The sequence below is a fragment of the Protopterus annectens genome, chromosome 14.part0 (assembly GCF_019279795.1).
Source record: "Protopterus annectens isolate FY-2018-M chromosome 14.part0, PAN1.0, whole genome shotgun sequence".
NCBI lineage: Eukaryota > Metazoa > Chordata > Ceratodontiformes > Protopteridae > Protopterus > Protopterus annectens.
Window position 1 is genome coordinate 992,127,236 of NC_056748.1, and position 26,269 is coordinate 992,153,504.

Here is a 26,269-nt window from a genome sequence, read left to right on the forward strand (position 1 = left end):
ACAGAAGGCACACAAATACACACATGCACCTACACACCTACCTGCATGTCTTTAAAACTCACTCAACTGCAGGGAGGACATGCAGACTCCGCACAAATGTTCCAGCTGAGAATCTAACCAGCGAACCTCTTGCAGTGAGGCGACAACACTAACCGCTGCATCAGTGCAGCTATCAAATGAACTCCATTGCAAGCATTAAGGTGTGTGTGTGTGTGAGTGTGTGTGTGTGTGTGTGTGTGTGTGTGTGTGTGTGTGTGTGTGTGTGTGTGTGTGTGTGTGTGTGTGTGCATGACTGCACCCTAGCTGTAATTTTTGAACATTTGTGGCGGAATTGTCATGCAGAAAGCTTGGTTACAGCAAGTACATGTATTAAGGTGTGTATGTGTATATGCATGTTTTCCAGCTGTCATCTGGGAGTATTTGTCACTTAGCTTATATGATGCAAACTTGGATAAATCAAGTAGACATAATAAATCTGCTTTGGGCACCCTGTAAGGATGTTCATCCTGGGAGGTTACCTGGCATTATCTCTTGCTTGCCTTGGAATGTCTGAGGATCCCACATGATGAGTTGGAAACAGTTGATTGGTCTAATCTGAATTAATATTCTCAGCTTGGTACCACCATAATCCCATTTAGAAAATGGGTATAGAGATGTCATGTGTTACTATGCTGTAGATATATTGTGATAAACGTATGTGTAAATATGTTCTGAGTATGAAGTATGCAATGTATTGGGTGCTGAGTTGTGCCTGGAAGTTTGGCAAACCTCATGTCACCATGCCCTTTCCTCTGTTGCAATGAAAACTTGGATTTAGAATTTCTCTCTCTCTCTCTCTCTCTATATATATATATATATATATATATATAAAATTATATTTATAATATATATATTAATTATTATATATAAATGTTTGGAGCTTTTGTCCCTGGGGTTTTGCTAAACATGGGCTCTGTCCCAGTCGGACTTTCCTGGTAAACAAATGTTTATATATATATATATATATATATATATATATATATATATATATATATATATATATATATATATATATATCTTGGACGTTTGATCGAAAGAATCCATAACCACCGAATACACTTTAATGAAAGTGCTTTCATCGAAAAAGCGCTTTCGTTAAAGTGTGTTAATAAAAAAAAAAAACACTACATTTACGTTTCTGCAGGGGGGCTATACCCTCCTGCACCCCCAATGTGGGGGACTGTGCCCCTCACACCCCCCACTTTAATATTCTCCCTCCGAGACTGCATTACAGTGGGGAAAAGGGAATTTTCCCTTACCCGCACCATAGTACGGCCTTGGCAACAGGCATACTTATGTGAAAGTGCTTCTTCAGTGAAAAGTACTTTCGCGAAGTATGCTCACCCTAAATGGATTCGGACATTTGAACTTTTAATCAGAAGTCCTAGATCCATATATATATATATATATATATATATATATATATATATATATATATATATATATAGATATATCTTACAACATCTGGGGTATGGTCTTCACATTTAGGATGTGGATGACAAATGGTTTGTGTGTATGCATGTGGGATTGTGTGAGTTAGTGTAAGATGTTAGGTCTTGTACACAAATAGTGCATGCGCGGTGTGTGGAGTGGTAGTTTAAAAATAATCATCTTGGCAGAATTGGATTTTGAAAATTCATTCTTTTTGTAGAGCAGTGCTATAGTTGTATTACTACAGTCTGGACTGAAATGGGTGGAAATTTATTTCACCTGGACTGGTTACTGTAGTATTGAACATCCTTGTTGTAGGGATAAACCTTACTGAAGATATAAATCAATACTTATCAATGCTATTTTACAAATCATAGCATAAAAACTTTGCATTTTTATGTCATAATGTATTCATAGAGATATTAATCAAATCACATTTTTCATTAGCCAACAATGATCCCATTTTAGTACAGACCAGTTTTAGTTAAGGGCAATACTGATTAGAAAGTAAATAATGCACAGTACATAATGCTTTCCTTTTTAGACTATAATACTTTAGTTTTTCACTAATACTACTTGATATCACAACATTAATCTTTTGACAGTTTGAAGAACCCGATGTAATATGATTTTGTGACTGGAGTTTTTATGTGTGATAGAAATCGCAATTGCTATTCCTAAATGTTATACACTGTATACATGCCATAGTTTTGTAGGGTCTTGCATCTGTGCATAATTGTATTCTAAAAATTCATTATTAAATTCTATTCATACACATATTTGTATTACACAGTAAAAAAAAAATGGATGCAGACTGCTTTTATGTTTAGACAGTCTGAAGTGGATGTGATAATGTCGGAGGCTGTTTAAGTGTATATATACTCCATTTTGTCACAAGCTTAAGTTTGCATTCCTCTGTATACAAGCATTTAATACTTCTAAGCACCATATAACATACATGTGAAAATTGCCATTTCAGTGACCCTTCTGATTGTGTTCAGGAAAAAGTCTGCCAGAGATGGATAGCAACATGCACCCTTCTCTGCATATTCTTCTGTGTCATGATTGAAGAGGGTACATTGGAACAGTCCATTTACCCAGTTAACAAGCTAATAAAATAAAACTCATGATGTATGTAGTGCACTGTTATCACTGTGAAGCACACACTAGATGTAATGAGACAGAAGTGGTAGCAGATGGGTTTAGATGGAAAAATGTGCTCCCCTATGATCGATCCAGAAAGACCAATTGTAAACTGACTGATCATGACCAGTTAAAAACACAAATTCCCATAACACCTCTCTCATTCATTGCAGGTGGTATTTTTATAGGGAGCAAGTCCCTCTCAACATTACTCATGTCCTCCTTACTACTGTACACTCCTCAGAACCTCACACTGGTCTTGTTTGCATATTGATGTTATACTATATATGTATATGCCCTGAGGAAAATCAAGTATTAGTAGCACTGAGAATATTTAATCATGGCATTAGAACTCAATAAAATTTTTTGCTTTTCATAAGGAAGCTGGAAAGATTTAAACACTTTTTCATGTTGTTCTTTAGGGGTAGATACACTGGTGCTTATCTCTTGAAATGCTCCAGGGCTTTATGAAGGAACTGTCTGAAGGAATTAATTTGAGGTACATTACTGAGCAGTTCAGAAAGTACAAGTGATCAGTTTTTTTAAACCATGATTCCACACATTACGCATGCACTGAAAATTTTTGTACACCCCCAGAGCAATTTCAGAAGCTGTATAACTTTGTTTATATTATGCTTTTAATGATCATTTAGGTATCTTTAACATTACCTGCACACCACAGCTGCAGAAGTCAGCCTCATATAGTTTGGAATTTTAATTTGGTTCCTACTTTCAACAGTAATACATCTTTAAGAAGACTCTAATTATGCACACCATTTCTGTGAAAAAATACTTCCTCGTATCTTTGAAATGCTCAGAAAGATATTGAAACACAAAGGTGATGGCAATAGCTTATAACATCAGTCTCTGCCTTCTGCTCCTGGTAGATATTACAAATCCGGATTCAGTTATCTGCATGTTACTCTGGGCATGACATTCTGCATGCCCCACATGTGGGTACACCAGATAGTATTTTGATTCATTATAGTATATGATTTTTAATTTTTTAAGTTACCATACAGCTGGTGCACTATCATTGTGTATTACATGGCTTTGCTTATGCTAGTGGAAACTTGTTTCTTCTTTACGTAGCTATGATTCATAGTAGAAATCGTAAAGGTTAAATGTATACCCCCCTCTGATTTCTGAATTATTTTAGCTTATAGGCATTTATTTGGTTTCTCTAGTGTGGGCTGCATACATTTTTTATATCTTTCTGATTTCAAAGTCTGATGTGCAAATTATAATTTGGTAGACATACACAGGATGTTTCAAATGTTTTGTCTCTTAGCATAGACACATCACTTCATTCTTTAGAGAATGTTATTTTCTTTTTCCTTTGACTGCAGTGCAAACGTGCTGAATTTACGTTTTATTTCTTTTGCCCGCATTTCTGTCCATTGTAAAACTGAATCATTTTTTTTCAAAATTTGAACTATTATGTAAGTAATATGGCATTTAGATAATGAGTATGAATGCTGTGGTTAAAATATTATCTTTAAGAATTTGTTTAAATTGTATTATTCATCAATCATGCATAGAGAGATATTCTGTTGTCATGTTATTGAACATAATTACTTATGTGCATTTATTTTAAGCATCACTGATGACATCACCAATTTTGCACAGCTGCTGTGAAGTGATTAAGCAACAAACCACAACAGTGTGGAGTTTTTTTTTTTTGTTAATTTTCTCCAGATCTGAGGGTGGGGTTACATTACAACACCAACATTAGAGTGAACAAATGATGCCACATATGAATAAATACAAAAATGTCACACACACTGTTCCTTTCTATTTTTATAATGAAGCAGCTGTAATTGTTTCTGACAAAATAAAACACACACAGTTTTATGTATATTTGGTTTATTCCTTCATTTGTTTAGCCTGTTTATTCTCATACTCCAGTAAAATTTTAGTACAGTTTAGGACATTAATATTAAAACAAAGCTGTTTCAACTAGCAGGGAACTTTGTTTTCACACAATATTACTTTTGGTGTCAGGTCAGAGTATTTCTTCTGTTGTGATGTTGATTTTCAACTGTTTTTGAGAATGATTTATCCCTCTTGCAAGAGAGGTGTTGCACAAATAGTTGTAAATATCAGTCAGGTACTATTCAAATATTTTTTGAAAGTAAAGACTGAGTTAATTCCTGAAATGGGCTTGGGTGTACTTTTCAGCTTACAGCTGAAGTCTTTCTAATTGCTATCTCCTTGATGTCAGTGAAAATCAGAGCCACTAAGAATGTTTAGTTCCTACAGTACATATCTGCTCCCTCTTGAAGAAGCATTTGTGATTGTGGCTATGTTTTCAGAGTGCTGCCATTTTGTGTACAATTAAAGCTGCATCATAACCCTGAAATCCTGAGTCTTCTGAAATTACTGAACAGTACAGTTCAGAGTTTGTTACCATGACTTGACGTAATGTACAACTATATTGGGATAGTTCTCACTTAAAATGACTGAGTTTAGATGGAAAAGCTCCACTGATAGCCAGAAACCATGAGGATATGCCACAGAGCTTGAGTGTAAATTGATTTTACTTTAAAACTGTCATTTAATTAAAATTATTTTGATATTTTTTTCAGTCAAAAACCCTAAATAATCCTGAATTAATTGAAAATGGCAAAATTCAACACTCTTTGAACCATTTAAGATTGCAAAGAGATCTATGTGGCCATTATGGAGATAGAACTTTGTATACTTGAATGGCATAAATGCAATAGGTAGATAAGTGGAAGTTATTTACTGTTCATTTTCATTTTCCAAGGGTCAGGATGTGACATATGAAGTCAGTAATAAGTAAACATAATGAAAATGTTCTGCCAGAAACACATTTTTCATGAACGGGTATGATTTCAAAGATGCTTGCAAGCTAATGCTCAGTTTGTAGAAGTGCTTTTCAGGTGTTTATATGAACTGTCTGAATATTATAGAATTTCTTCTCTTTGTTTAGTGACTCTGTATAGTGAATCAAATTTGAACTCAAAATGGGTAAGAAGTAATGGAAACATGGTGTTTAATGTCTTTACCTACAATAGTAGTTATTCGTAAAACCTGGAAAACAGGTATTGTAATGTTACACAAGGGCAGTCCAGCCACATACCTTGGTAACTATAAATATTTTAGTTTCACTCACCTCATATGTAAAGTTATGGAGCATATTGTCACAGACCTCATGAATCTGGACAATGATAGTCTCTTAATCATGGACCCTCATCAGGGTCCTGCCTTTTTAACCTTAACCTTTTTAACCTTATTCATTTCTTTGAGAAAGTAGCATGCAAACAAATTAAATACTCACTGTTTAGTATACTTAATCCTGTCAGGAAACTAGTCCAAAACATTACATTAATTTTAAACATGCCACTTTATTAAGATTGGAAACTTTTGTGAACCCTGAAGTATAAAAACTGGGAAATGCTAGGAACCTCAACAAGAAACTGTACTCCCTGGAAGCTCTCCTTACCCTGGGGAATGCTGTCATCTGTGTAGTTACTGAAACATGGTTCAAAGCCACGGAAAGCAGTCTGGCAGTGCATGACTCTAATACCTTTCATACATTCTGACCACCCACTGAACAAGAAAGTGCAAAAAGTGGAGGTTTATCTGTCTACATAAAGGATAAGGATAAGAAAGGATAAGCCCCCCCCCCAAGGCTGGTCAAGAAAAAAAAAACGTTTCCTACCTTTCACGGTGCTCTTCAATTTTTCCCCTTAGATCTGCTAGTTCTCTGCTCTCCTGCACTTTTATTAGCTTATTAGTCTAGCACTTTACCAGACTTCTTGTAGCAATTATTGTAGCACACAACAGTGCTACTAGCACTAAACATTCTACAAGGAAACAGCTCCAGTACTTATTATTAATGCCCACCCCTCCAGGCATGTCTAAAGGTCAGCTCCCTGTGCTTTCTCCTATTAGCCTGGGGAACTTGGGCATCCTGAGTCAATGTAGCAACTGCCTCATGTACAGACAACCCTCTCACTTACCTCCCAACAGTCAGACTTGCGAGAGATGCACTTATATATCCAAATTGGAATCCATGCACTTTGCAGCCAAGACCGGAATAGTCAAGAGGAGAAGGTCAACACTTGCAGCACAACACATAGCCCTCTAGAACACACACCAACACTGCCTTCACATAAAAACACAAACCACACACCCACGTTTGTGAAGGCTCTCGATAAAAATCTACACAAACAGCAGAGACCACCAAGGCAGAAATGCACTCGACCACCACAACACAACACTAACCATGAGACACATAACTCTCCTAAACAGTGTTCCACTCAACCAAAGCCCCTAAGGCAAAACAGCATGTCCAACACACTAGTCATAGGTGACTCAATAGTAAGGCACACTAATGTCCCACTCACTAGGTTGAATAAGGAGAAAGTAACAGTCAGCAGCTTGTCAGGTGCCAGGATCCGCCACATAATGCATGCAGTAAGGTCCCTCAACAACAGGTACAAATATGACTCTATCATTGTACATGTGGGTGTGAATGACCTGAGACGTATTTCCCTGGACTACATGAAAAGAGACATGGAGGAGCTCAGATTATGTAGCCCAGACGGGTATGATCATAGCCTTGAGCAGCCACCTACCATCACCCAGAATGATACCACAGTACAAGCAGAAAATTATTGATTTCAACAATTGGCTAAGTTTCTGGTGTCATTCTAAGGGGATCCAGTATCTGTCTGCCTGGGATGACATGATTGACAGACCTAGATACTTTGCCAGAGATGGCCTGCATCTGTCACCCCTGGGCTTCCGAATACTGGCCAAGGCTCTTGCCAACCCTATTGTGCCTTTTTTAGGCGATGTTACAAACACCAAATTACCACCGTAACAGCTACAAACAAATGCAATCTGAGGGTCATGCAGCTCAATGCTAGAAGTCTAAATCTTAAAATGCACTCACTTGAAGCACTCCTTAAAATGGAGAACATCGACATCTGTGCTGTAACGGAGACCTGGTTCAAGGCAGCAGATAGCACCCCTGCGCTACCAGGCTATAACTCATGCCATACCTTTCTGCCACAGAACTTGGACTGAAGATCCAAAGGTGGTGGTGTTTCCATATTCATAAAGGATACGCACACCTCCAGATTGGTAGTCCAACATGAAGCATCAGAGATACTTCAGGTGCAGCTAACATTAGATAAGACAGCGATTCAGGTCGTAGCCTGCTATAGGTCCCCAACCATGACCCAAGACTCACACTCCATGTTCCTAAGCACCCTGGAGAATATTAGGGTCGAAACTAACACTCTCATACTGCGCAACTTCAACTACTCCTCCATTAAATGGGAAAACTACTCATGTGCCAATACACTTGCCCAACGTTTCCTGGAATTCATTAATTCCAATGCCCTGGACCAGCTCATTCTTACCCCCACTAGAGGTAGCAACATCCTTGACCTGGTCATTACTAACATGGGTGACTGCTGCTTTACACCAATAGTCAGCTCCTCCCTGGTTAGATCTGACCAGAAACTAATCACCTTAGAAATCCACATACCCCCCAAAGGTAACCACCATGAAAAACGTCTCCAAAGCTAACTTTGGGCTCCTAAAAACAGAGATGGCTAACTTCATGGCACCCATGCAACTGGAGAACAGCTGCATGACCACTGAATCATACACTAATGCCCTGTACGAACATGTACACAAATGCATGGATCTCGCCATACCCAATAGAACCAAGATGCTCTCCTCCAAAAAAGGAAGCCAATCTGGTGGTACCCTGCCATAAACAAACTCTACAACAGAAGGAGGAAACTGATGCGGAATAAGGTAAAGTCCCAAGACTGGAAAAACTCCCTTATCAGCCTCAACAAAAAGTTGAGATTCCTCATCAAATCCTCTAAAACTAGCCATGAAAACAGAACTGCAGCAGATAGTAAAGACAACCACAAGGCCTTCTATATTTATGTAAAGAATCTCCACAGCAATACCCAGATTTGCTCAGAGCTGTTACACAATGGTACCTCCTATACTGAGCCAACAGATATTGCCAATATACTGGCCGACAGATTCAGTGCCAACTTTACCCCTCTCTCCTCCACCAAAGGACCAATCACAATACCAGTAGATTGCCAGGCACCCAGTATTACTGCTGCACAGGTTAAAACAGCACTGTCCAAGGCCAAGAATACAGCTTCTATGGGACCTGACAATATACTTGGCTGTGTTCTACATGAACTACAGAGTGAACTAGTACCTCACCTGTGTGCCCTGTTCAATCACAGCCTCGCCTCAGGCTTTGGCCCTACCGAATGGGGCACTGCTACAGTCATCCCTCTCCACAAAGGAGGAGCAACTACAAACCCTGGGAACTATTGCCCCATTAGCCTGACAAGTCTGATATGCAAAGCTATGGAACGTATCATCATGGACCTAATAAACAAAGATATAGAAACTTCCAAACTCTGGATCCCACACAGTTTGGTTTTGTGAAGGGTAGATCAAGCCTGCTCAACCTGGTCGAATTCTTTGAGTCAGTCAGCAGAGCTGTGGATGAAGGCAAGGTGGTTCATACAGCCTACCTTGAACTGGCCAAGGCCTTTGATACCATTCCCCACTCAGGACTCATAGAAAAACTCACTAAGCTAGGCAGCAACCCCTATATCACTAGGTGGGCTGCAAAGTGGCTCACAGATAGAACCCACAGTGTGAAAATACCTGATTCCAAGTCAGACTGTTGATGAGTCACGAGTGGAGTCCCACAGGGTTCGGACCTGGATCCTCACCTGTTTGGTATCTACTTCTCTGAAGTCCAGGACAATATGAAGGGACTCTGGCTGACAAAGTTCACAGACAATTGCAAGTTGTGCACCATAATTAACTCCCCAAGTGATGTTGACATCCTACAGAAAGGCCTCATTGAGACCAATGATTGGTGTCAGAACCATGGCCTTAAGCTCAATGCCAAACAATGTGTCATCATCCCTTTTGGGAAAAACCCAGTTCCCATGAATTACCACATCGATGGTAGTCCACTGAACACAGATTGTGTTATAAGAGATCTGGGAACACAGGTTGACGGCAACCTCTCTTTTGACCACCAAATTGCCACTGTGGTCAGAAAGTCCTTCTATGTAAAACAGTGTAAGAAACTTCTCTGTGTGGAAGATTTTCAGTCCATATATTTCTAGTTAATCACTGTATATTAATCAGATCAGACAATAGTAGTAGAAGTAGCGAACTGTTGGGAGGGTGGCCTGATGGTTAAGGTGTATGCCTTACAGACACAAGGTGCAGGGTTTGAGTCTCACAAGGGACAATTGGCTAAGCTTAAAATGGCTCGCAAGGGCAGTTAGCTTAGTACTAACCTATGAACCTATGAACGTAAACTTGTCAAGTCAAAAAGTAATAATAGAAAATATATAATTTTGGGAGGAGGACTTTGTGTTAAACAACACAGACTACATGCAGCATATCACATGCTATTTACGTTTTATTGACAATGTCTTTATTGTGTGGGAAGGTGACACCTTGCAGCATGGAGATTTTATCACTTACTTCAATCAAAAAACCCCCTTCCTGAAGTTTATCTCTTCCCATAGCTGTACTTCAACCACTTTCTTAGATATGCAGATTTCCAAGGACACCAACAATAACAGAATCACCACTGATCTATTCAGAAAACCAACAAGGTTTAACTTATTACTCCACAGTAAAAGTCTACATCCTACAAAAACCAAGTATAATGTAGTGAAATCCCAAGGCTATAGATTAGCTCAAATTACCACAGAGATGGAACCATTTTTGAGAAACCCGAACAACTTAGAGAATGATTTTCTAGTGAGAGGCTATGAAAGTCAGATGTTAAAAAACATCCTGGAACCCATTATAGAACTGAAAAGGACTGAAGCACCTTCACTCAACCTCCCCAGTAGAAAAATGTTAAGTAATCTCGCAGAGAATAACAAATGCAAAAATAGCTGCATCCTGACATAGACTTTGGATTATCACAGTATCAAAAATATTATTGAAGAAAACTGGGACATTGTCACAGGAAACCCTTTTCTGATTAACATCTTAGGTGAAGCCCCATCATTTGTTTATAGGAAGGCCAGGAATATTAAAAGTTTTGTTGAATTTAAACCTAGACCATGTGAGAAAAGCACTAAAAGATGTGAAACTAATTGTACATTTTGTATATTTATACAGCAAGGTGATAGTTTTTATTGCCCTTATTTAAAGAAGATCATTAAAACCAGTGCAGGGGGTGACTGTAACACTAAAAAAGTAATTTACAGGGCACAGTGCAACGAATGTGATGTATTCTATGTGGGCAAGACTGTAAATAAACTCAAGCGAAGGATTTCATATAATCTGTCAGAAATCCGCTCTGGATGTAAAAATAATGCACTAGCCAAACACCTTTCTCTTCATAAAAGACACACAGGTTTTAAGTTCCAGATCCTGGATCGCATAGACATGGGTGATCTTGAAGGAGACATCCCGAATATTCTGGAGAAACATGAACTCATGTGGCAATTAAAGCTGAACTCTTTTAGAAAGCCTGGACTAAACTATTACTGTTCAATTAAAAGTGCACTGGAACTTAGAAAATCGCCACATTGTTTACATGACTAATTGTATTTTATTTTATTTTTTTCTACAAATTGGTTTTAAATACCATTTTAAATCATTTGAAATTTAAGTGTATATTTTGTTTCCATCATCATACATATATTTTTATTTTTATTTTTTTTTGGTTCTCTTTTTTCCACTTTATTCAAAATGATGGTAATAACAATACTAACTAATTATACAATTATGTAGGTTTTTAGGGTTCTTGTACACAGACCTGAAGAAGTCTAGAAGGACGAAAGCGATCTTTGTTAACAATAGGTTATGAAAACAGAAACTGATTTTTACATGCAAAATGTATATGTATATATTTATATATAAGTTTTGATCGCAAAATGAACTAAGGTTGATATATTTCCAGCCATGTAGTATATTGCCTTGTATAAAATCACATATTTAATAATCTACTTAATAATTTGGTTAAATAAGATGTACCATTAAAGTACATTAGGGCTATATATTATTATGACAGCTACTAGGTAGGGCAGGACCAGCTCGAATGTCACACTGATGGGGGAAGGGATGTGAATTTAACATGTGTACCAATAACACTTTGTTTTACAGCACAATAAACCACTCCCATGCCTGATAAAAAGTATATATATGTTTAGAAAGCTTGTGAGGAAATTATTACTCTATTTTTGTTTTACTTGCATCGCTTGTCTGTGTACTTAATAAAGGATTTTTGACTGGAAACAGACTGCCTGCCTTGCTTGGATTACTTTTCAATACTTAGTAATGCTGTAGAATTATATATTTTCTATTATTACTTTTTGACTTGATGAGTTTACGTTCGCTACTTTTACTACTATTGTCTGATCTGATTAATATACAGTGATTAACTAGAAATATATGGACTGAAAATCTTCCACATAGAGAAGTTTCTTACACTGTTTTGTTTTTAGACCCACTACACTTTAATGGGTTGTTTTGAGACTTCGGGGATACCATGGAGATTACTTGTTTAAAGTCCTTCTATGTGGCACATCTCATTACTAAGGGTTTTGCATCCAGGAAGAAAAAGGTCATTGCCTCCCTCTACTCTTCCCTCATTAGGCCAGTCATCGAGTACAATGCCCCATTTGGCATGTACCTCACTAGACACCTACAACAACTGGAGAGACCACATAAATACCTCACAAAGAGGATCTTAGGCCTTAAACACTTGTCCAATATGGACAGACTCAAAAAACACCAACTATTCTCTGTCTCACATCACCTACTTAGAAGCGATCTCTGCTTGGCTTACAAAGCCATGTCTGACCCAGCTCTGTTAGAAATGCTATATCTAAAGAAATCCCACGCTTCAGAGACCTCAACCTCATTACCATAATCAACAGAACAAGCTGGAGGGACAGGTTCATAACCCAGAGATTGCCCATGCTATGGAATCAACTTCCCATACATGTCAAGCGGAGAGCCTCACTGGCCGTCTTCAAGAGAAATCTTGATGAGTGGATGGGAAATAGAAAATTCACCCTGGGGATCACTCCAGTGGCTCTATTGACAGAGGCACTGGGGAACTAAAGTCGGGTGGCATGATGCCAGGTTAATCCTATGGGCCAGGCTTGTAAAGGCTTCAGGGCCATTATCCTAGTACACACCTATGAACCTATATGAATCCACTTATCAAGGGTATCAGAATTTGTCAGAGATTTGGGATGCATGGCTAGGCTTAAAAAGGCCCTTGTGGTCATTAGCCTATAAATGCTTGAGTTACTTCATGTCCAACAACCATGAGAAAAATCTATTACCATATTCTTGCTAGCTACAGATTCCCCACCATGAATCAGAAAACCCATACATCATACCAGAAGTTACTAGAATCACTCACCATCCAGCCCAATACCATTCTCATGGGTGATTTTAGCTACCCCTCCATAATTGAGAGGGGTCTATATCACGTAGTGGAAATTCTGTAAGATCGAACACCATATGTTCGAACTTACAGAATTTCGAACATGTAAGAAAAAAAAAACACAAGAGAAAAAGAACAACTTCCTGACAGTTATAAGCAGGGGGGCAAGCCCCCCTGCACCCACCCACCCCACGCTCTTTAAATATACCAACTCGGAGACTGCACTACAATGCGGCAAAGGGAATTTTCCCTTTATTGCACTGTAGCGTGGTCTCGGAGTAGGTATATTTAAAGAGCGGGGGGGGGTGGGGGGTGCAGGGGGGCTTGCCCCCCTGCTTATAACTGTCAGGAAGTTGTTCCTGTTATTTATGTATTTATTTTTTTGAATTTGAAGTATGACAACTTCGAACATATGGTCTCAACCATATAACGTTCAAAGTTGTCATACTTCGACTACGTGATATAGACCCAATTGAGAGGCATACATGATCACTAACATGCAGGCCCAAAGATCTCTTGACTCTGTAAATTCAAATGCCCTGTAGCAGCTAGTCTGCACTCCCACTAGGGGACAAATATACTAGATCTGGTACTCACAAATATGGGAGTATGCTGCAGCCCTCTAATGTGATGTCCTCACTGGTAAGATTAGATCACAAAGTGGTCTCCCTTGAAATAAAGGTAAAACTATTCACCCAACCTAACCCCAAAAATTTTAAGAATTTCTCTCAGGTAAATTACACTCTATTAAGTGATGGCATAGTTAGTTTCTAAGCTCCCCCAAATCCAGAAAACACAGAAACATATGCAGAGGCATACAGAAAAGCCCTGTGTGACCATATAAAAAACTGCATAGAAATGGTAGTACCAGACCAAAATAAACCCAGGTCAAACTGCAAAAGCAAGCCACCCTGGTGGACTCCTAGTATTAATATGTTACACAACAAAAGAAAGAAAATCCTGTTGAGAAGTAAGAGAGAATGCGCACAAAAGAGCAAAAAGTCCCGCATTACTCTAAACAGGTGAATCAGGGAACTAGTCACGTTTCTGAATGCAGACTTTTACGTAAACATAGCCTCCAAAACTAAGGATAACCATAAGGCATTTTTCAGTTATATCTGCAGTCTTAAGGGTAACACCCAACAATGTGCGGAATTAGTTGTAGTTGGCATTACCTATACTCAACCAGAAGATATAACAAATCTGCTGGCTGACAAATTCAGCTTAAATTTCAACTTCTCATCACCTGCAGTTTTCCCTCAAGAAATACCTTCCACCATTCCATCACTAATTATTACCAAAGAACAGGTTAGCACTGCATTCACTGAAGTTAAAAACATGGCTTCAGTGGGGGGTCTGACAATATACCAGGTTGACTTATCAGGCCTATTTGTATCTCTATTTAACCACAGTCTCTGGACTGGCTTTGTCCCAATAGAGTGAAGGACAGCTACAGTCATCCCTCTGCATAAAGGGGGGGGGGGCATCTACTGACCCAGGAAATTACAGATCCATAAGTTTGACTCATCTTGTATGCAAGGCCATGAAAAGAATAATCATAAACTGGATAAATGATGATATAGGAAAACCTCCAAAAACTAGGCCTGACCCCAGTCTGGCTTTGTCAAGAGCAGGTCATGCTTACTGAATCAGGTGAATTTTTTTGAGAAAGTCACTAAGGCCATGGATGAGGGTAAAACAGCACATACCACCTATCTCGACCTGGCCAATTCATTTGACACAATTCCCCTTTCGGTGTTATAAATACACTTACAAAACTGGGCATAAATCCCTACATCACTAGATAGAAAGCCAATTGGCTCACAGACAGGCCAAGTGGTTGAAGTGGGTGAATCCAGATCCAGCAAGAGGCCACTTGCTAGTGGTGTGCCACAGGGCATAGTGCTGAGGCCACTCCTATTTTGAATATACTTCTCTGAAGTCAAAGATAATGTGGAAAGCATCTGGATGACAAAGTTTGATGATGACTCCAAGCTTGGGGCAGTCATTGATTCCCCCATTGATGTAGATATCCTTCAGGAGGCTTTAAATCAGACAAATGATTGGTGCCAGCACCATGGCCTAAAACAAAATGAGAAAAAAATGCATTATCATACCCTTTGGGAAGTCAAATACCCCTGCAAATTACAACATCAAGAGCACACCCTTAATAGTAGACTCATATGTGAGAGATGCAGGTACACAGATGGATAGTAGCCTGACCTTTGATTGCCCTGTGTCCACAGTGGTGAGGAAGTCATTTTATGTGGCACAACTTATAAGTAAAGATATGGCATCTAGAGCCAAGTAAATTGTAGTCCTGTATATTAGACCAATAATCAAGTACAATGCACCATTTAGCATCTACTCGACTAGGCACTTACAGCAGCTGGAGTGACCTCAGAGGTACCTCACAAAGAAAATACAGCATATAAGCAACATGAACTATGAGGATAGACTAAAAGCCATATCCCTTTACTCTGTCTCCTACAAACTATTCACAGGTGACCTATGCCTGACCTACAAGGCACTCACAAATCCAACCCTAATAGAGCTGCCACATATCCACAAGCCAAATGGCATGAGGGTCCACCCAATCTAGGGATCTAAACTTAGTCAACTACTCAAACAAAACATGATGGAGAGACAGATATGTGTCTCAGAAATTGCCCTTTCTTTGGAATGGGCTTTCTATTTACATTAAGCAGAGCCCTTCCCTGGCCCTCTTCAAATACAGTTTGAATCAATGAATGAGGAATCACAAATTCATGCCTGAGGTAGTGCCTATGTCTCTTATGGACAGGGGAAATCTGTAAGATACTCAATTCACAGTCACAAATCCATGCCATCCTCTTGTCTCTAGCAGCCATATATTGGCTAAAACTGGGTTATATTGTCTAGGCTTGTAATCGCCCTTAAGCCATTAGCCTAGTAATCTCCTATGAACCTATGAGAAAAAAAAAACATTTATTTTTATACCTGTGATAATTTCTAAATGCTTTCAGTATTATATAGTTTAAACTTGTAGGTTTTAAGTATCTATAATCACATGCTGATTAAAGATTTTAGTTTAACATCATTACATTTTTCACATAGTTCTCTTAGCTTAATAGTATATGCTGGGTCCAACTAATAATCATTTTGAATACAGAGCCTAATGTGAAGCTCTTAAATACTTTATCCCATGCATGGGTCCTCTCAAATGATCTATGTTATGATCCTCGTTATTCTCATTGGGGCAATATATAACTACTGACCATAGGATGAGTAAAACCAAACTATATCTAAATGGGATAGGTTATTTCAAGCACAAAAAGGGAAATTGGCTAGGCTTAAAATGGCTGAGAAAAAAACACTCAAGTCGGGCACACTGGTCACCAGGAAGGTCCAAGTAATCCACAAACTACGAATGTAAAAAATAAATTCTTTAATGTTCCAGTACACCAAACAGATTTAACACTTTCATTCCACAAGGGAACTTCATCAGAATAACCCAGCACTAATTAATTAATAATTAAATAGTCAAACCACGTAACATTACAATACTCCATTGGTCAATACCTAATTGACTGAATTACCAAAGGTACAACAGTGAATGCAACAGTAAGGAATGCAGCAATGATGAAAAAATACAGCAGTAAAAAATGCAACAATAAAAAGGCTTAATATGGCCCATGGGGGTAGCTAGCATATTATTTCCTTATGAACCTATGAAGACTATACACAGGTTTACTAGAAAAGCAAAAGCATTTGATAAAGAGATTATTTAAACCTTTACTTTGATGATAACAAAGTAGTTTGAACTATTTACATAAACTTTGGGTAAGAGCATTTAACTAATTTCAGTTTATTCGCAAATAAAAAAGTGCATTTAGTTGTTATTAATCTTATATCATTAATTATAGTATCTTAATTGACTTTAACAATTTCACTGAATTATTTAACAGTACATACCCCTAAATATTTTTTTTTTGCTATTGAATTTACCATCATGTAGTTGTTTATAAGACAAATCTGTTTTTGATTAATGTATCATAACTGTTTTGTTATGATTATACTTTAAACTAAACATCTCTTCAGAACTATTACATTAGGAGATATAGATGAATTGATGTTTCTTAAGGGTAATAAAATATCATCTCCAGAGAGATGGGTTTCAGAGTATCAGTTATTAGCTATAAATATTTTACCAAGTCTTGTGAAGTTACAATTAGATAAATAGCAAGCACAGAGTAGTGTTGATAGGGGGCATCCTTGTTTAATTTATTTTAAGATTTTAACATGTTGAGATAATTACTTAACATATTTAGTAGAATTTTGATATAAGGGTTTTAAGTAGTTTATAAATATATGTGTATATCCAAATGAGCATATCTCATTAATACAGCCAAGTGCCTTTACAAGATCTAGGCTTATACATTCTAGTTTTTGTTTATTAGAATTAGCATAATAAATTAAAATCAGTATTCTTTTGATATTATCTTGGGTCTGTTAGCCTATCCAGTTTGCTTTTCACCAATAACAGAAGGCAATATTATCTTAAGTCTGCATAAAACACAATAAGATCCTATACTCTTTACTAAGAAATGAGATGAAGTTACAAGGGCAAGCATTTTATTTTAAAATTGATGTGGATAAAGAATATTATGTTTTTACTACAGAAGAATTGTATAATTTGCCAAATATTTTGTTTATTACAGGGGATTTATTATCGTTCTGCCATTAATGTTTTTTCAAGACTATATATTTATCTTTCTTATTAATGTCATCATAGTATCATTAAAGGTACCAACACTGTCTTCAATATTGGTTACTTTTTATTACTACTTGAAGTACTTATGCATGACACTTGACTACTTATGTAAATAATTTTAGATTATAATCAAACATTTGTAAACCTTTGGGTGTTACAGAATAACAGTGTAATTTATTTCCCTTGTAATTGTTACAGCATGATTTAATATTGTTTGGTCGTTATTTTATAGTACTTTTGGTAAGTTCAAGTATTTATTTCTCCTTCTCAATTTTTAATATTTCTTGTACTTCTAATAATTATTTATCCTATCTTTTATTTATTACGGCAAAAGAGATTATTTTGCTGCATAGGAAGGCTTTAAAAAAATCACAAATCATTGTCACTAACCTTTCCATTATTATTTAACATCATTGCAAATTTAATTTATTAACAATTGTCCCAATCCTTCTAGTTTAGTCATAGATGAAGGTATTTTAATATGTGATTTTTGATGAAAAATTAACTGAAAGATAATGACATTATGTTCAGATAAGAGATGAGATAATTTTGAATAAATTCAAATTAGACCTCAAATCAATAAATATATACCTTATCTATTCTAGTCTGAGCACCAAATGAAAAATAATAGTGGGTATAGAATAAAAAAACAGGTTTAGCAAAATAATTTGCTTATTTCAAATTAATTACACTCCTACAACTTTTTAGTGCTTTAGCTGAAGCTGAAATGTTTTGCACTTCGTTGTCATTTGTGTTACCTTTAAAACACAATTAAAGCAGCCTCCTGATATTAGGATACCATTTGCATTAGTTAATTTTTATAGAAATTATTTGGCAAACTTTATGACTGTTCCTGGCATCTTTTACACGTTTGCTAAGTTTATAAGCCTCTCTTGATATTCAGTTACTAGCACTGGAAACAATCATTTGTTAACCCCATTAGAATATAGTATCTAAGACATTATTTCTATTTCATCCTCATAAATTTAGCCTATATACATTGTCTGCTAAAATATGTTTCTTCTTGATGAATGACCTTCACTTAATTTATTTTACATATTTAAGTAAATTTCCCTTTTTATATCCACTGCTAAGGCAATTATTGTTTAATGCTGAGGTATTTCTGTTTTGAAAATGTCACCTAATTTGACTACATAATCCCTTACAATACTCTTTGGCTCTTACAAAACTGTCTGTCTTAGCCTAGATGTCTTCACCCATTGCAATACAGTAAAGAATACATGAGTTTGAATATTTGTTTACTTGGAACTGAAATACTAAATCTAAACAGAGTATCAGTGAATTACTCTGGTAATATGAAAAATCAGATTGCATATGTTTCTCTATTTATGTAATTACATTGTTAGGAGAAAGATGTCCATAGTCATTACTTTATTTACACCTATAGTATGTCTGTAAGAACCAAGGGGAAGCAGGATGGTCTGAAAAAATAGCTTATTTATGTAGTTGTGTACCAGCAGGCTACAGGACACACAAAATGAAGATACTTTCAAAATGTAATGCCGCACCTTAGTAGTTTTTACTTCATTAAATGGGCTAAAACACTTTTAACTTTTTCTTAGTTAATTCCTACAATTTATCTTTTTGTTTGAGGACATTTAGAGTTCCATGTCAATCTTTTGCTGTTAAAGAATTTACAATAATTTGACATGTTCGGCATCATTTAATATGTCTTTTAATTTGGGTTTCCAAACATTCATACATACAAATGTAGACAAAAATATTAATGTTCCTTAGCCACATATATTACCAATACTACTTAATCATACTTTCAGTAATTAAAGGATATAGCATGCTTAATTCTAATACTGTTTCTTGAGCTTCCGCATACTTCTCTTTGTCTCCATCTGCCTCTTCTTTTCATTCTCTCCCTTGAAATTTATTGTTTCCTCTTTTACTACCATATGGTAAAACATCAGATATGTTTAATACACCTTTTCTATTTACTATATTGTTAGTGTTTCTTATTTATTCATAATTTGATATTTGAATAGTCGTTTATATCAATGTCTTTAATTCCTTTATATTTAATTATTTCTCCTTACTCATCGCTAAAGTTTGTTCTTCCATTGCGGCTCATATTAAGTCCATTTCCTCCTTTTCTAGGTTTGTACATTGCACTCAATACACAAAACTCTTCCTCTCTGCTATCTTCTTCCTGTCATCTCATTTCTATTCTTTTTATGTCCCTTCTTCTGCTCCTTCTTTACTGTCTTCTTCCCACTTTTCATGCTTCATGTTTGATACACACTTCCATTATACCTTCATTGTTATACATTCTTCCATTTATCTCTCACACTTCTAGTTCATATTCTGTCCTATCCTATCTTCCTTACTCCCTTGAAGTTCTTCTTCTGTAAATTGCATATAACTTGTATAAATAGTGTACATAGGTGTAGTAGAAACCAATAAAAGTATTTTTTAACATTGTAATATCTTTGTTGCTTTTCACTAGCTGTACAACTTTACAGCCACAGACTGATCATAAAAATGGTTCAAAATGAACAATGTTCTACTCCAATCAACAAATAAATATTGTTATGCCAGTTTGTATTTGTAAAGCTTCCTTTGCAGTTTGAATGATAACATGTTTAGAAAAGTTATGCAGTTATATCCTTTATATAGTATGGTATAAACCATATCACAGCATGTTTTGCCTCAACAAAAATTAGTCTAACAATCAATTTTATTTTATTTATTTATTTTATTTTACATTTGTTGACCGGGATAGTCCGACTGGATGCATGTCCATTTTTAGTGGAGGCCTGGGGAGAAAAGCTCCAAGGGTAAGCAGATACAGCATTACATAATACCAGCATTACATATTACAAACAGACTATTTACAGTGATTACATAAGTAAGCAAGTTAAACAAGTTCCACAGGTTAGAGTTAATCCCGAGCGTAAATCAGGATTAAATTAAATTACACAGTAAAATGGTTAACAGATTTTTGCACATTCTAGAGAGAGTTAGCCAGGCTTGATACATTGACATAGTCAGTTAAGTGCCAAATGTTGTTTGAGTCTAGTTTTAAATTGACCTAAGGTAGAAAGTAAGGTAATATCAGCTGGAAGAGAGTTCCAGGGTCTACTTACAGAGTTTGCAAAGAGAGAGTCACCGGCTATGTTATTAATTTTGCTAGTCTGAATTAGTAGTTTGTTAGAGGATCAAAGTGGTCTAGGATTGTTATAGGGGGGTGATAATATTTTTAAGTGCAGGAGTATTGTCCGGATTGTAGAGGATTTTATAGGCCATAATCAGTTTTTATACTGGATTAGGCTGGGTAGTTCAAGCCACCCAAGCTGATTTAGACTGATGCAATGATGTGTCCTAAAAGGCAGCCCAGTGGCAAACCTGACAATGTGGTTGCAGAAAATTGAGAGTTTGTTAAGGACAGTCTTGTTTAAATTCGAGAGTAGAGGTGATGCATACAGAAGGGTTGAAAGAAGGTTAGATCGAGCTATGGCAATTTTAGCTGGAGGGGTTAGGAAGGCTTTTATTCTGTAAAGTGACCCTAGTTTTTTATTGATGGTTTTGATGGTTTTGTTAACATGTAGGTCGAATTTTAGATTATTATCTATGATGACACCTAATAGTTTTGTAGAGGGGTCAGGGGAGATTATTGTGCCATCATTTGAATTTATGGTAAAGGTGAAAGCGGTAGACCTACGTGTTGGAGAAAATAACAGCATTTTATTTTTTTTGGGATTTAGGATCAGATGACATTCTGAAAGGCAGTTTTCTATTGTATTAAAGGTGGTCTGGGTAGCTGACCATAACTCTACTGGAGATGTGGCCGAGCAAATCAGAGTAGAGTCATCAGCATATTGGAAACAGCTGACTTTTGGGATGACAGTATAAAGGTCATTAATGAAGACGGAGAACAGCAAGGGCCCTAGTATAGAGCCTTGTGGTACTCCAAGGGTGTTAGGTAGAAGATTAGGGAGTTTGTTCTGCCAGAGGACAGCCTGCTGTCGACCCTTCAGGTAGGATTGAAACCACTGAAGGCCTAGAGTATCTAGACAGAATGTTTGCAGGGTGTAGATTAAAAGTTTGTGATCAACCATATCGAATGCCTTGGAAAGATCCAAGAAGAGGGCTGAGGATATATAATTATTGTTGCGATTATGGTTTATGGTGTTGGTAAAGGCTAGGAGGGCTGAAGTAGTGCTGTGATAAGGATGGAAGCCATGTTGAGTGTCTACCATAAGGTGATTCTGGATTAGGTGGTGCATGAGTTGTCTATGAATACATTTTTCCATAAACTTTGCAGGTGGAGAGAGTATAGCTATTGGCCTATAATTGGAGAATTCAGTAGAGTTGCCTCCTTTGTGAAGTGGGATTACATAGGATATTTTCCAGATGGTGGGAATTTTAGCTTCTACTATGGTTCGATTGATTAGTATTGAGATGGGGTAAGCAATAGCATCAGCTGATTTTTGTAGGTACTCAGCAGGGAGTTGATTAGCAGAAAGTGTAGTGGGTTTTAACTTTTTGATCAAGGTACAGATAAGTGAATATGGCGACTGGTTGGAAGCTGAACGCGAGTAGGTTTCTAGGGGTGGTACTTTCAGGACCAGGGGAGCTAGGAGGTAGTTGGCTAGCTAGGGCTTGAATTGTCTCAGTAAAAAATCGGTTAAAACTGTCAGAAACATCTTCAGGGGTTTTATCAATAGTAGCAGCAGGGATTGGGGTTGAAGTTTGTCCGGGATGTAGTAGATTATTTAAAGCTGCCCAAAACTTCTGAGGGTTATTTTGATTTACTGTCTGTAAATTACAGTAGTATTGTTTTTTTGTCTTGTAAAATGGATTTTTTAGTTTCATTCCTGGATTGCCAGTATTTAATGTGATCTTGGGGGTCTTTAGAAGAACGCCATAAAGCCCATGCTTTGTTTCTAAGGGTAATTTTGAGTTTAGACTCTTTAGAAAGCCATGGCACAGTTTTTGCCTTTGTTCTCTTTGAATGAACAGGTGCATGCAAATCAAGGATCTCAAGGAATTTGTTGTTAAAGTATGCTACTGCTTCCTCTAAGGGGAGGTGTTTTAGAATAGACCAATTACATGAGTTTAGTTCTTGTTGGAATTTGGCAGGGTCAAAGTTTTTATTGCTTCTAACCTTTCTGAGTAAGGGTTGTTGGAAATTAATGGCTTTGTGCTTAATTACATATGTGAGAAGGTGATCACTTAGGCCATCAGGGAGGGTACCAGAGGTGTACAGTTGGGAGTGACTATTTATGAGTACCCAGTCAAGTATGCTTTATTTTTGGTTGGGTTTACCTATCCTGGTAGGGGTGGATATGATTTGTGTAAATGCATGCAGGTTAATATGGGTGGTTGGGGATTCTGAGGAACAGGTGCCCCAGTCTATGTTAAAGTCTCCAAGTAGTAGGGTTTCTGCACAGTTACACAGCAAAACTTCTAAAATATATTTTACAACCAAATTTAAGTAGTGTTTGTATTTTAAAAAGTATATTTTTTCCTTGTATCATTTTCTGCAAACACTACTAGCATTTTATCGTTTTACCCGACAACCTTTCTTGCTGTTGTGCTGCTAATGAATCAGTTGTAATTATAAAATGCATAGGTGATTATTAATTAATATAACCATAACTGATGCTATAATCCATCTGTGTCCGCTGACAAGTGAGGGTGCATACTGTTTTCAGAAATAGGTATACAGGAAACCTGAGATTCATTTTTATGCCTTTCCTCCATGAAAATTACATTATTCACGATGTCAAATAATTACTCAGATGTCATATCTTAGAAATGATAAATGATTAATTTCTTACTCAGTGCCAAGTGACTGTGGTTTAAAATATCTAGTAAGTAATCCACTTATGTTTAAAGTGAAGTAACATCATGGGTTACTTGAATTAAAAAGACTCCATGGAAACAACTATTTAAATCAGGTCTCTTCATGTTATAAGCAGAGCTATTAACATCTTTCTCTGACTTTCTGCAGCTTATATTCTCTGCTATTAATCAGCCTATATCACAGCAGGAAGTTTTGCTTCACCCTGAATTTGTGCCTTTTTTCTTCTAATAGAATAATTGCGTTAAGCAGCAGGACATGAACATTGCCATAACATCTACTCATATTCAAGATATTTAAAAAACTGCAAGAACATCTTTATTATATATACTATCCATTCTTTGTCAAGCATCCACTATAAGTTTTACCCTCATAGAGGATGTAACAGTACACCTTTCTATATGCTACTTTAATGCATCTTAATATCATGCATAACTTCTCTTACATTTTCCATTATTTTTGCATATATAAAAATACCCTCACATTTATGCTCCAAAAATATTTGATGTTAAAGTCTTACCAGAAGCATGAACATAAAAGAATTGAAATAAGATGTCTCATAACCCAGTGGCTAAGAGCATTGTGACACATACCTAACCTTTTGGATGTTTAATAGAAGCTCCATTATTACAGAAATGTTTATTTATAATTTGCAGATATACATGTTTATGACCTCTTCAAGTTATAGTGTCCTATTACTGAAACTAGAAATATGAATACATGCTATACATTTTAAATACATATTCTATAGGCTATACTGTTTAGAATAAATTCACTTTATATTAAAATTTGGGGTGTTAAAAATAGCTTTATAGTACTTTTTTATTTAGAGTACTAAGTTACTTAATGTAGACTAGCTTACCTTTAGTACAAACTTCAAGTACACAGTATGTCACTATCTTATCTACTGTCCTACCTAGGGCTTATCATTTAGTCCTCCCTTTCTGTGCCATTGTTATCATATTTGTTATTGAAAAGCTTTATTTCTGTGTAAGAAATCTTCATAAAAGGCAACAGCAGGAAAAAAAATTATACCTCTAAACAGAAATATAAAATAAAGTAAGATTAAACACCTGTTGGTATCTCACCAAATATTCCCTACATGTTCTTTGAAATTTTTAATAAAAATACAGTTTTTCAGTATTTTTTGGCTTGTCTTTTCAATGAAGAATGATTCCATGCCATTTCTTCAAATGGTGTAGCTATGTTTTTGACTAAAGTAAGGAAAGGGCTTCTTCTAGTGAGTTAAACAGTTTTAAATGTTCTGGGGCAAATATTTAATTTTTTGCTGGAAAAATAATATGAACTTGTAGGCCATTTTTCTTTAGAGTTTTATTAAATAGCCAATAAGACTTTCCTTTCTGAAGACATTTTGATCAAATGTTATTGTGCTGGATCCTACTTTTAAGATAAGTTGGTTGTCTAGATGTGAGATTAATATAACTGTAGAAGAGCTTGGCGGTGAACCCTATTGGATGGAGGCTTCACTAAGTACTCTTAGAGATTCACTATTTTTGAAAGCCATGTTTAGGGTTGTTTATACTGAGCAGAGTGGAAAGAATAACTGTGCAATTTATGGAGGCCCCAGAGGTACAACTCTACATCTTCTACAAGCTTAGTCTGTCGCAGAACCATATTACAAGTCTGCCATTTATAACAGGGAGTCTTAATATACTTTCTAAGTGCTAAAACAGAAACCAGACATGACAAAGTTTTACCACAAATTTATAATATGACAAAAAAATAGCTAAACAGCTAAACATAATACTCTATTATAAACACAATTCTCTATTAGCTGACAAATACTTAAAACAAGAGAAACATGCCTTAAATGTTGGCTGTGTAATGTGAGGGTTAAGGATTATCATACCTACTGCATTATGTTACAGATTGTTTTAGAACATCATCAATGTCAATTTGGAGAAGTGAAATCAAAGATACTGTATAGAAGTTGTGTGTGACAAAGATCTGATCAAGAGATAGAACAGTCGGCAAAAAAAGGAATGGCTGCTAGATGGTCTGTAATGAGGCAGGACATGTTCTACTACAACTGTCAGAATGGCCTACATTCTCATGGCTATGGATGCATGTTAATTTTGCTGGACCATTCATGAAGACAACATTTTTAGTGATAGTGGACACGTGCTCTAAGTGGCTAGATATCTTTACCATGAGCTCTACTACTTCCAGTCACACCATTAATAAACAGACAGAGGTTTTTACTCAAAGTGGAGTGCCACAGCAACTAGTAGGCTATAATGGCCTCCAATTTATGAAAGCTGACACCACAACATTCTGTTATAAAAAAATGTATTATCCATATTATATTTACCCCTTGGCATCCAACAACTAATGTGGCTGCTAAGGGGCTTTTACAAAGCCTTAGACAAGCACTTTAAACTATGACCAGTAACAAGTTTATGCTTCAGCGAAAGCTAGGCAGTTTCTTCTTAACACACACTTGTGTTATGACTCAATAGATCCCAGCAATTTTGTTCATGCGATGTAATCTTCATTCAAAACAGGACTTGTTGCAGCCTGCTCTGCATGCACAGAGACTTTTATTTTGATTTATTTACTTAATAGTTATTAGCTGGGTAAA